The sequence below is a fragment of the Bubalus kerabau genome, chromosome 6 (assembly GCF_029407905.1).
Source record: "Bubalus kerabau isolate K-KA32 ecotype Philippines breed swamp buffalo chromosome 6, PCC_UOA_SB_1v2, whole genome shotgun sequence".
Taxonomy (NCBI): Eukaryota; Metazoa; Chordata; class Mammalia; order Artiodactyla; family Bovidae; genus Bubalus; species Bubalus kerabau.
In genome coordinates, this window is record NC_073629.1 from 85,238,161 (window position 1) to 85,255,344 (window position 17,184).

The 17,184-nt window shown below is 39.7% G+C and overlaps 1 long non-coding RNA gene across 1 annotated transcript in view; it reads left to right on the top strand.

The window, feature by feature from the left end:
* The first annotated feature begins 5,410 nt into the window (after positions 1–5,410).
* The window catches only part of LOC129655360 (uncharacterized), a 164,284-nt gene continuing 152,510 nt past the window's right edge, over positions 5,411–17,184 (top strand). The window contains exon 1 of the long non-coding RNA XR_008715925.1: positions 5,411–5,542. This is a non-coding gene — a long non-coding RNA (uncharacterized LOC129655360). The remainder of the gene's footprint in view (positions 5,543–17,184) is intronic.

The following is a 17,184-nucleotide window of genomic DNA, read 5'->3' on the forward strand; positions in this document are numbered from 1 at the left end:
ATTTGTGTATGTGGCCCCCTGCAAGAAGCATTCTCATTTCTGGAGTTTTCAATTGAGAAATTACATCAACACCTCCTATAGTCATTCCCCTTCTGTTATTTTCTTCCTTAGGCAGTTCTACAGATAATACTCTATCAACTTGTACCCAGAGTTGGGTAATGGTTACAAGTGTTCTAGGATTCCTCCTCATCACCAGGAGGGAGACCAGACTTTAGCACCTGGTACTAAGGCTTCATTCAACTGTTACTAAGTTGTTTCTCACATACACAGAAGAGAATCCAGGTTGATGTTTTTCTTAAAACACAACAAAACAATTTGTGATGATTTTAATTGATTCTTAAATGAACGGGTAAAATCAATTATTTAGCCCACAATGTTTCGTTTTTCAACATGTGAAGGGAGCTTATCAAACCCAGCTGCTAAGGCATTTCATCAGCAGGACTAGAGTCGTGCATCTCTGGGCGGGGGGAGAGGCTGGCTGAGGACGATTTAGGGTTTAGGGAGGCAGGTGGGACCATCCTGGGAAGAGCATTCTCAGACAATATATGGGTATAGACTTTGTTGACACCTAGGTCATGTGGGGAGATGGTGCATGCGATGTGGTGCCTACTGAGGTGAGAAGGGTCAGCTGCCTTAATTGAATGTCTGATTCAGTTCACAAGCATGAAGTCCCCGCTATGAGAATTGCCCACCCCCCACTCCCCCCCGGCCTGTGGCATTGAGACCTGGTGGAGGACTGCTTTGCCCAGCATACATCCCCACCTCTGACCCAGTCATTATTCCCAATTATCATCCATTTCAAACAGCCAGTGATAGCATGTGTGCATCAAGGATCACAAAAGAAATTTGGATTACGAAGAATAGAAAAATCTGTCCAACATGTGGCACCACTAAAGAGTTCTGGCTGAGACATATTTCTTATGGTCAGCAGTTATCTGGAAAATAGATGTTTACTTATAGGGAGTATATTAAGATCTTTTCCATTAGGCAGTATATATCCTGCATTGTATTTTCCCTTACAGAAAAGTATGGTGGAATAAACCTTTAACTGGCGATTCATGGGGCAAGGAAAAATATTAAATAGCAATACTGTTCTATTTTGGTATTTCAGCATATTAGAGAGAAAGAGAAGCTCCAGGAACCTGTCTTTGGAAGGATGGTCTTTTTAAAATGGCATGCTCCATTTAAAATTACAAGTGAAATATTTGCTAAATATAAATTATATTTCTTAGAGAAAAAAATGTCCCTAATATTCAGCAAGATCTTAAACACTCTGGGTTTTTCCCTGAGCCATCTATCTTCTGATGAAAAGGTGTATTTTAATAAGACTGGGTATATTCTTTGCATCAGACTCTCTCATGTCTCTTATGAGTTTGTTAGTTGATGACAAGTTTATGTCGCATAGAAACTTTTTTTTTTTTGTACAACTCTTCCAGAACAGAGACTGGGCATCACAAGACCAGTGTCCTATCTTGCTTTTTAACACATTGTAATTTCTGTGTCTCTATTTTCTTAGCAGACTTGTGCCCCCACAATACCATTATACAAATGGATGCATGATCCCAATGCTATAAAGTTCTGAAACATCTTCTAGTGCTAAAAGAATCAACCTTTTCATGACAAGTTTGATCCAAGTTGAAGCCAGTGGGCATGTGGTCTGAGCAGCTCATCCTGGGTGTGTGGCCATCCTTGGGCGGTGTGCCACTTTGCCTAAGTCTTGGTTCCTTTCTATGTAAAATGAGGCAATAGTACCTCATATTTATGATGAGGATTAAATGAAAAAAAAATATATATACCTGAAGCATCTAGGAGAGAGTCTAGTAGACAGTTTGTATTCAATAAATGCTAGCTGTTGGGATGAAACTTTCAGTTAGGTGAGAGAGGTTGGCATCTGAGAACCTTTAAAGCTTAAATGATGGCATCTGACAGAAGCAGCAGCTGACTTCCTAGCCCCCTCTGTCCCAGGCTCTCAGTCAGGGCTCAGTACATATTTGGTGAATGAATGAATGGCCACCAGAACAAGTTCCCGAGTTTGAACCCCCAGACCTACCAGTGCAACTGACCAATTCATTTTGCCAGATCACACATTCCACATTTTTTTTCCGTCTATTTTTCTCAGTAGAATGCACCATTTCAATTAGAAGCAGGGAAAAACTGTTAACTATTATTCTGGAGCTCTCTTAAGCCACATCCACAAATATTTATTGAGGACAAGACTGGTGAGCAGAGTGGAGTCAGGGAAAAGAATTCTCAGCATGGTTTCTAGAACATAGCTCTGCAAATATATAAGACATGGTAAAAATCAAGGGCGGTGGTTTATTTTTAATTTATTTTCAAATTTTAATGATCTAATGGCACGAGATGAATCCTAACCTACTTGCACTGGTTTGTTATTTACTTCCCTGCCAAACACTCATTTCACAGTATAAGATCACCTGAAGCGTTCAGACCTGCTATCCCAGTAAGAGAGAGTCCTTTCTCAGCTGGTGCCAAGGGGATCTCAAGAGGGCTTGGTAAGCCTCTAAGATGAACTCTCTCACCTTCCCTACTCACTCATCATGTGGGTGTTGGGATTTTGGAGCAGAACTATGGAGAGATGAACTGTGTAAGGGACCACCAACTACTTTTCACTTCTCAAATAGTGCATCTTGCTTTCTCCTTTGTAGTATCTCCTTATTTTCTTGGTTTCACAGAACTGTTTTAATAAGAAAGTTTTGAGAATATCCCGGGATTATAGTCTTTGAATGAACTTTCATACCACTAGTATAAGCCCCTTTGGTTTAAAACTGTTCCTCTTAAAAGCGTCTACTTATAACTACCAGCTGCTGACTCTTTTCTCTCATGCTCGTGAATGCACACACAGACACAGATAGCGTGCACATGTACATACACACACATATGCGCATACACACTCCCTCAGAGACACTGTGTATATGTAAACATCCAGAAGGAACAATGCATCGTAAAAATTGTCCTGTTGAGTTTGTAATCCAGTGTGAATTACTGAGTGCTGATAAGTAAAGGAAGTTCAACCAGACAGTTTAATCCTCCAATTTCCTGTCTTCTAATCAGCCCCTGATTCTTTTGGTTTTAAATTAGAAACATTCCTGACAATATTCGGGACAGGTGAAGGAAAATCAACTAGAAAATAAGGAAGGACAAAGCACTTATTTTACTGTTTAAAGTTCACAGGAGAAATATGAGTGTAATAACAGGAAATCAAGATTTTAAAAAAGATAGTAGAAGTACATAGGCTAACTTAAGTAACCAATCACATTTCTGGATGAAGTACGTTTGGATCATAATTTGATTTAAAGAAAAAAATAGGAACATAGCTTAATGTATCTGTTTCTAAGTATAGTAAATGGTACTTTGAAAAATGTTGTGTAAGGCTAACCAAAAAGAAAATGATAAGGATAATTTCTTAGTGTATGTGGGAGAAAAATATCTACTTCATTCAATTGATTATTGTTAATACTGTGAGAAAATAGTTTTTGCGGTGTACAGAGACCTTTGAAATTAATGCATTTTCTTAGATTAATTAATAGAGTTGCACATCTTTATAATGATCGATAAAAATAAGGCAACTGTATATTTAAAAACAAGTTCACATGGAGTGTGTAAATGCTTGAAATAAATGTGTGTAGATCTGTTTATCATGAACACTTTCTTTTGATAAAATACTGGATGCTGAGCAGATAAGATTTATTATTTTTGGAATTCTCTGATTGTAATTCTTTTCATTTTATGGCTATTGTAGTGAATTCCAAGTTATTTTACCCGTCATCATGAACGAGCTAAAGCAGATGCACAGAAAAATTTTCATTAAGCAATGTCTTCTTAGGAATATGGAAGCCAATATCTAACAAAAGTTGTTTCATTAAGAAATAACAGTTCAAAAATTGAAACAATAAATACAACATGAGATGTGAAGCTAAGCAAATAACAACAAAAGCTTTGTATGAAATATGAGTTTTTGTGTCTGCAGCGGTTAGGACTGCCAATCATTTGAAAAGTAGGCTGGAGTTGAGAGTTTTTTTAAATTGTTGAGCACAGAAAGACAGTATTTCATAGAAGTACCTTGCTAATTTATCTATTCCTATGTCTATATATGCATAAATGTATATTTTTTAAAGGCATTTACATTATAAGGCATAGCATATCCTTCCTGCTCAAGCATTTTCATGGCACACAAAATCTGAGATGTAAAAATTTAGATAGCTCTTGACTGAAAAATTGTATGGCAATTTCTAAAGAGAATACTTCCAAAATAGGTGCTTGGGAACCTAGGATGGGGTGAGGGAGAGGCAGCATGATTCAACAGCCTTCATTTAATAGTCACCATGAGGTTTTAAATTTGATCATAGAAGCAAGACAAATTTGTAGTTCACATAAAAATAATGCTATAGTATCTTGTTATCAGCTAATCATTAGGAAGAGGAGAAGGTTTATTCTGCCTTTACTTTAATGCCAAGAAGGTAGAATGAAGGTAACTCCGTTGGTTAGAATTATATTCTGAAGCATATACAGACATTCAGGGCACTTCCATATCATTGGGAGTGAAGGAAAATTTCACAAGGGTTTTCCGGAGTTTTATACCGGAAGGTTTCAAATAGAGATGTCACAACATAGCTAGATTAAGTTGATACGTAATATCTATGTCTTGATTTGCATGATTAAAGCATTAGAGAAGTGACTCAGATATCAAAAGATTTCTCATAAGTGGCAGCGCCAAAGGTAATTACTGTTAAAATGTACATGCTTGAACCCTGGTCGCTTGTTAACTTCTAAGTTGTTTACAACTTCTTGGGTTGGAATAAAAGTTTTCATTTGACTTTTGCATATCAAGACCCATTTCTTATTTCATTTTGATAACGAAAGTGTATTTAGCATTTCTTATACCCTACGTCCTTCAAGACATTAGCGTCAGCAAAAAAAAAAAAAGTGATTGAATACAGAGAAGGCACTTCTCAGTATTTCTCATTTTAAAACACTTGTTTCTCAGACAAAAGTAGCTTTATAAAGACAAAGCTAAAATTTGTACTTCAAAAAGCCCCTGATTAATTTAGTCAACTGCTCTCCAATTAGTTATCAAAAAGTGAAGTTAAAACCCTACTGTAAGCCAGGGTACATTAGGAGAGGGGGTGGGGATGGAGAGGGAGAGAGAGGAAAGATGAGAGGTTGTTACTCTCAGTCTTTGATTAACTGGTTTCTTTCATTCTAGTAGGGTCTTTATTATTTAGAAAAATAAAAATGATCCGAGGCTCTCTCTCCATTCTCACCCCCAAAATTTGGAGTAGGTAATGGATGTCTACAACCTGGTCCAACATATGCCCCCAAACTAAAACAAACAAACTCATTTGCCATACAAATTGTTTACGATTCATTAAAAAGCAAAATTGCATATCCCGGTGCTGGCAGCTGAGGCCGAGCCTCCACGGGCGGAGGGGGCATTCACTGAGTTGCCTTTGTATGCTGGGAGGACCAAGCCGGAGGTTCCCACTATGCAGCCTGGAGTCTGTGCAGCCAGATGACGCATGAGGTAATTTTAAAGCTTTATTTGCCTTTAGTGCGAAACTCAGATCTTGTACTGTTCTTTGGTTAAAGAAGCATATCAGCTAGGGGCATGTCTAAAAATTTCTTTTTTTTTTTTTTTTTTTGAGTTGGGAAAAATTGTTTGGGGTGATGAAGGGGTGTGGAGGGAGAGGAAGTGAATGCTATTCAAGGAAAGATAAGAGCTAAGAGAAAATGCAAAATTTGTTTTAATTAATCCTCTCCCTCCCGACACCAAAGTCCTCAATTTCCCATCAGTAATGGGAAGTTTACATTAGAATTATTTGGAATAGGCAGATCTAAAACACTGTGGTCTGTGGTCATCTTTGAGGGAAATAAAAATCGATTTATTCTCTATGGTAGCTTCTACAAGTTCTTTAAAGAGCACTCTGATTTCTCACTCCTTTTCAAAGCAAAGATCTACAAGGACTGAAGTGGAGAAACTTCCTGTAGTATACAGCCTAAACAGCAGCATGTGAGCTTACAGCATTGTTTATTTTTAGTCGACTGCATTGCTAAATGTTTCCACCACTTTTATATTTTATATTCCTGGCGGTAAAACATCTGTAAAATAATTTTAAATGAAAAGCAACTTCCAAGTAAACTTTACATAAAAGAAATGACAGTTTTCCGAGTTACAAAAAGAGGAGCATTTGGTGATCTTTGCAAGAAAGAAAAAAAAAAGATGACACAATTTGCCATAAAAAGTAACAGTCTATAAAATCTATGAACTCTTGAAATACAAGGAAGTAGAATGTCACCCAGAATATGACATCAGCGTACAGTTTTTTTTTTAAACTTACAACTTAGCTTAGAAAATAATAGCTAAACCAATCAGTATGTTCATTTCTAGTGTTTAACAAGCTGTATAAGGCGAAAGCAATAGACAACATCACTGCATACAAGCAAACCTTGTTCTTGCTGGCAGAAACTCTTATGGGAAAACAAGTGCCCTGAATAAAAGTTCAGGATGGAAGTGAATAGCCTACTGCTAGTCTAATTAACCAAAAGCGGCGAGTAACACTGTCCTGAAATCACTGGTAAAGTTTCTAAGGTCTAGTTAAGAAATTGCAAGTTCAAACACATACCCACAACCACCTTAACTCAAGAGTCCTTAGAATGCACATCCTGCTGCACCCCAAGAAGCAGCCGAATAGAATCCTGCAGAAGCTCACTTTTAATAGTCTCTCAGTCCTCAGAATTCCTAAAACATGCCAAAATGATACCACCACTGGTCCAGGAAGAGGAAAGGAGAACTCTTCCCGGACAGCATACAATGAAACCAACTTGTCCCGTCTTGTAATTCCATTCGCCAGCCCCCTCCAACACCACTCTCTTCCTCTCTCTCCCTCTCATTTTTTTTTTTTTTTTTCTTAAACCGATATCTATGTGAAATGAGCTGAAGTTCACGGTCCAGTTAGGAACGGATAATACATTCATTGTCCTGGCAGCAAACTTTTTTTTCACTCCCTGGAAGAATTCACGCTTGCCGCAAGAATAATAATTACGGAAAACTAGAAATGCGCTGCTAACGAATTAATCCTTAACGGACACCACCCTAACGAGGGCGGTAATGATTTGAGGACTTTCTTCCGCACCGGAGTTGCATCTCCCGTGACAATAAGCTATTGTGCATCCTCCCAACTTGTTCTACCTCTTATAGATCCAGGATGTCAAAGGTTGTCTGGCCTGCTTGACCGTGACATGTGAGTTATCTCATTCTGCGGCTGCAGGGTGGAACTTTTACTAAAACTTTATTTGGACCCAGAATTTTGAAAAGACAGGGTGTGCGAGTCTTTCCCACTCAGCGCTAGAGTTTCTGAGAGACTGAAGACCTGCTTTGACATAAACAAATGGGGGAAAGTTAAATGAGGGCTGTGGGTCCCGGATGGAAAACAGGGAGTGGGGACCCAGAGGTCTCCCACAGGTGACTTCAGGCCATCCAATTAATGGGTCAAACAGCCGAACTCACCCAGGGTTAGCTTCTCCCAGCACCCAACATGCGTCCTCAAAAAATACCACAGTCATGGAAAAACCACACACCCCGGAGTCCCTGAAAACAAAAGTAAAGAGGATGTAAAGCTAGACAGAGGGACTAAAACCTGAGGGCCAGGACAAATGTCTCTCTTTTTTTTAAACCCCAAGGTCGACTTGGCTAAAATATCCGCCTCTACCTTAAAACTTCTGATATTCTCTTATAAAAAATAAAAACAAACAAGCAAAAAAACTGAAACACAACGACTCCCATTCACTGTCCTGTGGAAAAGCAGGACAAGCCTTCCTGGGAACTCAAGTCTCAGAGTGGCAGAGAGAGGATGGCAGGAGGGAGCAGTGTGAGGCTGCCTCACTGAAGAGTGTGAAAAAAATCAAATGTGAATTTGATGAATGTGAGGTCTGGGACATTTTGTCAAAGAGGGAGGGAAAATAGAAAAGGGAAAAAAAAAAAAAAAAAAGCAGCCCCGGCTGCCAACTCACCATCCACCAAGTTCTGGCCGAGATGTCGTAGCAGAGCTGCCATTTGATGGAGCCGTCGGAAGCTTTCCCTGCCATTACGCTGTCAGCAAGCTTCATCTGATGCTAACTCACGGGAGATAAGACACCTAATTGAGAAAACATTTGCAGTGGCATGTGGGGCAACATGTAGTCCGGTCCATACCATATGGAATCATGGGTAAAAAAAAAAATCTCCTTGACAATGAACCAATCTCTCACAGACCCAGTGGCAAGGTGAAGTGGAGATGAAAACTCTTCTGCTCCTAGCACTGTCTTCTCTCTCCTTTTTAAAAAACAAGAACCCACTGCAACACATCAAAGCGAGGCGGTTAAAATTAGGGCTTCATCACTCAGATGATTTTGGTCTGCAAGGTTTTTCCTTTCCTTCCAACAACCAATCCCCCCTCTTTTTTTTTTTTTTTTTTTTTTTTTTTAAGGAGAATAAAGAGATTTAATAGGACAAAGGCAGGTAGTGGACTGCGGAGGGATCGCCACAGGCTATTAGCCTAAAATTTCTGCTTGACAGATGGAACTGCTTAGAGACTATCATGCGATGTTTTGGGCTTTTTTTTTCTTTCTACACCGCCCCCCCTTCTTCGACTTTAAGTCTGATTCAGTATCTGTTTTTCACAGCCACTTTTCTCAAGAACGTGAGCTGTGCATTTAAAAAAGTGTTTAGTTCAGTTTTCTTGTCTTACACATCTTGTTGGAAGCAAAGCAAAAAGTCTAAAACTAAATCTGTGGACAGCTGAACAGGTTTTCCAAGGAATAAAAAAAAGTCTGGGAAAAAATATTTTTCCTTACTTACCTTATTTTTAAAAAATGATTCATCAGTTGATTTGGTTGTGAAGGAACAAAAACAGGAGAGGACAACATTCAGGTCCCTTGCTTTTTGGTTCTGCTGGTGTTGTATTTACGTGTGTGTTTTTCTGGGAGGAAATACAGTACTGATATTTCACAAGTTCTCATCCAGGTTAGGTACTATGTCTATCTTTGGGTGTACCTTTTTATAAACAAAAGTTAATTCTGGGCTTTTCCATTGTTTGTTAATAAAGTGATTCAGTTATTTTCAACCCAGGTTAACACAATTCAGGCTAAACTTGACTGAGGACGTCCTTATTCAGGGAAAATTGCATCTGATTTCCTTACTGTAACCAAGCCATCTTCTTCGCAGGGATTTTTAGCCACACATCCTTTCTTTAGCAGGAAAAATAAACCACCACACGGACCTACCAATAAGAATGGCTGTAAAAATAATTTTTTTAAATTTAACTGAGACCTCCAAGAAACTGCTGAATTTCAAGTCATTTAACTTTAGGACTAAGATGGGAGAAAGAAATAGAAAGGATGTCTTGGATTTGTTTTATTTTATTCTTGCTAACTGTGTGAAATTAGGAACTGCAGAAATACCTTTATAAGAATCATGTACCAAGCACATCCCATTTTTTTTTCCTAAATACAAATGATTTGCTCATCTCTGAGAAACTAGCAGTGATATTATAATTCTTTATACCCCAGGTCTCCTGTATAGGCACTCCGGAGCATGGGAGAATTTATCTCCGGTATTTTTCAGGGTAACTGAACTGTGATTATTTGAAAAGTTGTGCATTTACAGCCAAACTATCCAACAGATTTTTTTCTAGTCACGTTTTCAACTGAATACTATTTAGATGAACTTATTCAGGCACAGTATCAGTTCCAAAGAGGTGAAATTTTGGTGGCTTTTGTTTTCCTATTTCTGACCTCTTCCTTAGTTGATGTTATTTTAACCACTTAGCATCAGCAAAATGGCTGCTTTGACAAACATAATTCCGGCAAAGCAAATTTTATCCGGTTGCACCTGAAATGTTTTAGCATTTAAAGCACGATCTACAGACTGCTTCTTGCAGAACGAACCACAAATATAGTAAATATGGCATTTTCCCCCTTTCTCATCCCTCATTTAATGGGATTTCTCCAAATGAGTGTAGGAGGTGGTATTGGAAATGGTTATCAAATATGGATATTGCCATTACTCTTAGAAGCATTTTGTGGTCTTTATTATTTTGGTGTCACCTCTCTGTTGAGAAAGAGAGTCGGTAGCACAGGAAACACTAAGTTACTTTAGGTGTCCACAGCAAATGGATCTTGCCAGTCAAAACAGTTGTTACCTTGTATAACTGCAACATCATTAAAATGACCTAGTCTTTCTTCAGCTTACCATTTGGAGAACGAAATAGGAAAAGAGTTGAAAATTCTGTATAAATGTAAAATAGCATAAACCAGAAATAAAAGGGAAAAAAGAAATGAAGTAGCATTCTGCCTTTGAATCAACCTCTTGTTCCATCTCATCCTTTCCAGCTTCCTCTGATAAGCAGACAAAACCAAAGTTCCCTTGCTTTAGAATCTGCTCAGCTTTCTTCTAGAGCACAAAGGCACGAGGGTATTTTGGATTCGTGGGCCCAGGTTCATGGGTACAATTTCTAAATTTGTCCCGCAGCAGACTCTGAAGTTGAAGGTGTCTCTGATCTGAGTAGCTGCATTTCTGAGACTCAGAACACCCCACGCACACACGTTGTTTATGAATGAATGGGGCTTAAGGTAAACTGGAGTCCACATTTCACTCTGTGAATGATGGAATACCCGGGAGGATTTTACAGGAGATGGCAAAGTAGTTTTGAACAAAGAAATGAGAAATATTATTGGATAATAGTGTTTTAAATCCAAAACAATTAGGTGCATTTAACTTTATCATTGTTCTCTAAGAGGCTGGTGGAAACTGTCCTTTCCCATATAGCAATCAGTCTTTTCACAGTGTGGCCTGTTGTTAATAGCCTTAAAACAAGATTAAATAAAACATGTTAAATATTGCAATTATTGTGGGAAATAAAATTATTTGGTGAGCATAATGGGGAGCAATTCAAGCATTTAACATGATCCAGGAAATGCTACTCCAAACAATTGCATTTGCTTTATGCATTTTTCCCCTTTGATTGCTGACAGATGCCTTTTTGGAAACAAACATCTAAATGGTTTGCTTTCAGTCAGAAAAAAATTTAACAGAAAGTGGCTACATGTTTTGAATTTAACTCTTGTCATTTGAATACTTCTTCCTACTGCACGTGAATGAATCTGAGGCAAAAACAGCACTCTTGTCAAGAAATGAGCCCATCCGGACTGGAACGAACTGACTTCCTTGGAACGTGTTTTCTAAGAAGTAGAAATCCCCTTAGCTATGAAGTCAAATGGTGGGTTAAACTGCTGGGCATGGATGAGGAGTATGGCCTGACTGACTATGGGGGAACATTAGAACAGGAATCGTTTTCTCATAACAAGAGCCCCCCGGGGCAAAGAATAAGTCACTTTCCAGCCTCTTTCTGGCTGTCTGTGGCCAATGTTACCAAGTCAGCTACCCACCTGCCTTGGTTGAATGGAAGAAGCTGGACTGAGGGACTGGGGCATTCCCATCTGTGTGTTTACTGCAGTTCATTTGGGTGAAGACTTTGAAGACTTCACTGCCAACAGGTGTGCAATACCAAGGCGAGTTTTTGGTTTTTGTTGTATGCTGCTAAAAGTCAACATGAAATGGAATATTAATGATTTTCAGAGGCTGGATAGCAGAGTCATTGGAAAGACAATTTCTGAAGCCCAATTGCCCATATGCTGGCTTGGTTAGTTACTGTGTGACCACTCCCAGGTTACTTAACATCTCTGATTCTCTGAGCCCTGATCAGAAAAATGAAGATAGCAATTGTTATTAAATACATACACACACACACACATATATATATAAAGTTAGTTGCAAAATATGCATAAAGTCAATAGTTCCTGATATGTAACAAGTTTTCAAGCAAAATTATTATTTTGTTATTGATGTTTTGTTACTATTATTTCTTTGTGGAGGGAAACCCCTTTCTTTCTGCTTCTGGTTCTGCCCTGTGAGACTGGGTTAGGTCCCTTCATTCTGTGCTTCCATAAAAATCTGTGCCTTGCTCCATTCAGCTCTTAGCACCCTTTTCTGGAACCATCTGCCTCCCAGTCAGCCTTCCCTCCTGAACCTTGAGATGCTTGAGGGCAAGGCCCGTGTCTTGTGTATCTCAGTAGCTATGAGGTCAAACTCTATGATGGACAGACAGTAGGGGCACCTTAAATAGTGAGAGAAAGATGGTAAAAAGGCACAGAACATTAGCTGATTTGAAATTTGCATTCATCTCATATTTTAAGAGCCTTTTCATTTACCTTGGTTTGAACTACTGACCATTCTAGTACAACATCTGCCTTTACTAGTTAACACCCTTCTTCAAGACCCCAGTCTGCAGTGATGTCTAGCACCTTTGAATTCCTGTTGCCTTCCTTATCTGTATCATCCATTGGTACTCGCAGAGACAGATTATACTCTTATTTGTCTTTAATGAGCACAGGTCATTCATTTATTCATTCATTCAGTCATTTAGTAGAAACTTTTGCAATGTTGGCAACTACCTTTTTTTTCCTTTTGAAGCTTTGTTTCTAGGGCTATTAGAAATTTGAAACTTAGAAGAGCAACTTGATTTTGCATGCAATAGCTAACATTGAGTGCTTCCTCTTAGCTAGGCACCATTGTAAGATTTTTCTTTTCAGATAGGTCCTATGAGGTTGGATCTATTACTAACCCTATTTTAAAAGCAAGAAAACAGGCTCTAAGAGTTGAAGCAACTTGTTTTGGGTCCTGGAGCTGGAGATGGAAGAAGTATTCAAGGCTAGAAATTATGACTCCAGAGCTTCGCCAGGCTGGGGCTACCTCCAAACCATGAAAGCACTCAGCACCTGCTAAGTGCTTGTTGAGGTACTTTCAGGTGTGATATACCATTTAAGCTCTACAACAGCCTAGAAGGTTAGTATTATTTTCAATTTGCAGGTCAAGATCCAAAAGGTAAAAGCCTTGCCTAATGACACATACGAAAGTTTGAAGAGCTGAGACAGCCTGGGACTTACTTGACAAGAAAGCCCATGCTTTTCCTGTTCTAGTTAGCTAGCTCTCAGAAGATTTTAAAAAATTTCTTTTGTATCATTGGTTGTTGAGCTTAATGAAACAACTCTCCAAATGTTTGAAAATAATGAAATTAGAAATGTACCCTGTTGCTGAAACTGAAGTTCAGTTTAGGGCAATGGGTATCTAAGACTTGAAAAAAAGCTTGTATGGAAGAGAGATTATCTATAGCTAAGGAAGGTCTCGGAGAAGGCAATGGCACCCCACTCCAGTACTCTTGCCTGGAAGCTCCCATGGACGGAGGAGCCTGGTAGGCTGCAGTCCATGGGGTCGAGAAGAGTCGGACACAACTGAGCGACTTCACTTTCACTTTTCACTTTCCTGCTTTGGAGAAGGAAATGGCAACCCACTCCAGTGTTCTTGCCTGGAGAATCCCAGGGACGGGGGAGCCTGGTGGGCTGCCGTCTATGGGGTCACACAGAGTCGGACATGACTGAAACGACTTAGCTAAGGAAGGTCTTTTCTAACTTTAATCAGGTGGAAAATCCTAAAATGATGTTCAGGACGTCACTGTCTAACAGTGAAAATAAAAATGTCACTCACGTGTAAGCTTTGGAACCAGAGGAAGAATCTACACAAAAGGATAGACAGTCTAGTTCTGCTGAAGCCTAGAAAAATGCCAAAGTCTCTGGTGGGAGATTTAGCCCTTTATGATGAAAGTATCAAAGTCTTTTGCACAGGTACTCGTATTACTAGGCATGAGTGTGGGGACTTAAAAAAAAAGCCAAAATAAAACAGTGTCCCAAGTCACCTGGCATGGTTTTCTCACCGTATGGCAGAAGCAAAAGCCGCAAAGCTGAAAAGGGCAGAATTGAAGAAAATGCCAGGGGGTCCAGACAGCCCCATCCATTTTAATAATATGCCCAGAGATTGTCCAGATTTTTGATCTAGGATATGCATTTTTTTTGCTCAAGATAAATATTGATATTTTTTTTCAGCAGAAACTCACCCGCCTGTGCCCTGTGAAGAACTGGGTTTAGTGGCAGTTCTTGTTCTTCACTGCCATCTAGAAATTCTCTTTTATTTTCTCTGCATTTTCTGTCAACCAGCTGCCACCCAAGATTGGACTAAACCCTCTGCCCCCTGTTAAAAAGGAAAAAAAAAAAAAAAAGGAAAGGAAAAACATGCACACAACCCAACCCTCTAATAAGTATATTCACAACTTCTATGCAAGGCGCTTAAGAAAACTAAAAGGTTAATATATTCCAACTAGATGTTGGGTATAGAATGTCAGATCTGTCAAATTTCATTATAACTTGCTGCTCATTGGAAAAGATTTGATTTCTTTTGCCACTGTCCTACTATGTTCAAGTCACAGACTGCCAGCAGCAGCTCACTGAAGGCCACAGGCTGGCAGTGAGCGGGCTCGAGTGGGAAACCAGCCGCAAGGACCATCTGTTTCCGATTTCTAGCTGAGCCAAGATGTGCAGTGAAGTGCATTCCATTCACCAGGCCAGCTTCTCCCCTGCTCAAGTTATTAGTGTTACAAGTGAAATTATCTTTTCCAAACAGCAGGGGAGCTATAATCCTTATGGAACAGGACTTTACAATACACACAAGCACTCACAAAACACACACCCACACACACACACACCATTCAGGCACCCTTTGTTCAAGTTGTGCGGAAGGCTTCTTGTCAATTTAATTATAGCCTTCACGGGGTTTATAAAGTATGTTTTATTAAGCATGATAACCTCTGCGGCAGCAGCATATACATTGGCCTCATTTAGTCTAATGGAATGATCAAGTATCTTTAGGATGCTTTTTGTGGGCATGGTTAAAAATGACAAGATGGATGCATTTAAACCATCTTAAAATGCAACAGCTTTCAGAAGCATAATGGCTTTTTAGTAAAAATCAATGGAAGCCCTCGCTTGGCTGGCCCAAGTGAGCCAGTCTTATGCAAGTAAACAGAGCGGAGACTAGTTAGCCAGCCATGGACTCCTCAAGTGGACAAGTGACTGGTGTCCCCATGTAAGCTGGCAGACTGTAATAAGTTACATTCTTGTGAGTCGGGATTGATCTTTTGTCTCAAGATTGATCATTTTTATAGAAATTTTGAGGTAAAGAAGCAAGACTGATTGTGCGCTGGTATGATAACGATAGCAAAAGAAGTCAGGAGGCCTTAATTAATTAATGTCATACATATGAGTTTAGTAACAACAAATGCTTACCACTGTGCTAGTTGGTCAGGATACAAATAAGATACATGTGGGACCTGCCATCAAGGAGTCTCCCAACTCTAGTGGAGGAGACAATGGAGCAGGCACCTCTGTTACAGTGGAGTGAAACTATGGTGGCTTCTAGCCGTCATTCTTCCACATTCTCCATGCATGACCCTGGTTTGTAGTGCGTTCTCTATAGGCTTCATCGGTAACGTGGAGAGGGCAAAGGCTTACTTTCAGGTAATATTGCTGGAATGAAATTAACTATGTAAAAAGATGAAAGTCAGTGAAAGGAACTTAGCAGGTACTCTACGTCCATTAGTTTCCATTCCTTTCTAGTTATCCCCTGAATACATGACAATCTCATGTATTGAAGAGTGAACCTCCAGTGGGTTTCTCCTTTGTGGTTGAGTAGCATGTTGAATCCAGGGAGGCTGCCTCTTTGGCAGGGTTGTGACTCTTTATTCACATCATTCAGCTCAGGCCACAGGGTTCTGAGAACCAGCCCTGCATAAGGCACCAGACAGTGTCATGAACAACTGGGCACCTAGTGTGTGCTTTTGTATGATATTGAATGAGAGACTGATTTTTCCAAAAAATAAATTTTTTTCTTTTCAAAGCAGAGATGGCATAAATTTGTTTAAAGTTAAGGGAATGACAAAGCCTCTTATTTGGTAGATTAAGAAAATGAGACCCAGCAGAGAGAATCACCTGGAGTCATGCAGCAAGTTAGTGGCAGAGACAGGGCTCCAACCCAGAGGTCCTAATATTTAGTGCCTCTGTTGCCACTGAACCACTTGTTTCATAGCATTTGAAGAGCTGTGTCCTGGATTCTGTAATTCAGAATTACAGCTGGATTCAGAGGCACATGAGACCCAGCCACTGCTGCCTCTGCTGATTATATTATACACCTGGCAGTTGGGCCGCCATGCTTAGTTCCTATTTATGGACAGAAATGGAGGCATCTAGCACAGCCTGCTTATTGGGTTGATGGGAAAGGGAAGGACGAGTGTCCCAGGTGGGTGGCAAACTTTGATTCTTCGGTAAGGCTTAGTGGAGATTTATGTGCAAGAATTTTATTGGGGAGGCTTTCAGGATCAACACCTGAAGGGAAGGAAAAGGAGACCTGGGCAGAGGGAGGAGTTAAAAATCCATGCAGTTTCAGCAAAGGTGTAGCTAATCCTACAGGGAACCCTGAAGCTGGGATCTCCCTGCAGAACTGTACCAAATTGATCAAGGGGACCAGACCTTTGTACTCTTGCAATGACCAAACAATCATTAAATGAAGCTTTGGGCTACATGAATATTTCAGCCAAGACAAAATCCAGAGGGGCTTTTAGCTGAGAATTGTCAACTTCCAATGTTCCCAGTAGCTGCAGGGTATCTAGACGGTATGCCACAGGAGCTAACTGAGCTTAGAGAAGTCAAATGGCTTTCTTAAGGACACCTGCCAAGTTAGTGGCAGACTTGGGCATGGAGTTCATGAGTCCCAGTCCATAGCTTTTATTTATTTCCCAAATGGCAGGGAGAACGCTTCATGCATTATTTGAACAGAATATACCCAATACACCTCTTCTTTTTAAGAGAGCTACATGTCTTTAAACGAACATTGTGAACTGCCATATTCATTACCAGAATGATTGCTTTGGGAATTACCAATTTACAAAGGATTGTCCGTTAATAGATAAATACAGAAAGAGAAAGTCATATTTGTGAGTGAGAAGATAAATCTGTGAGGGATCAGAGACAAGCTCTTGCAAGGTCACATGTAGGAGCACCTTCTCCCATGGAGATGTAACAGTGGGCAGGGAAAGGAAGCCAAGGCAATGAGAACAATGGTGGGCATTTCTTGGCTTTCTCTCCAGTGACTGGTGTCTTTCTCGTCATATACAAAGGTTCAGGAAATGAATGAAAGAGCTATTTGCAGAGTGACACTAAACCCATGCAATCAGATCACTGTACCTC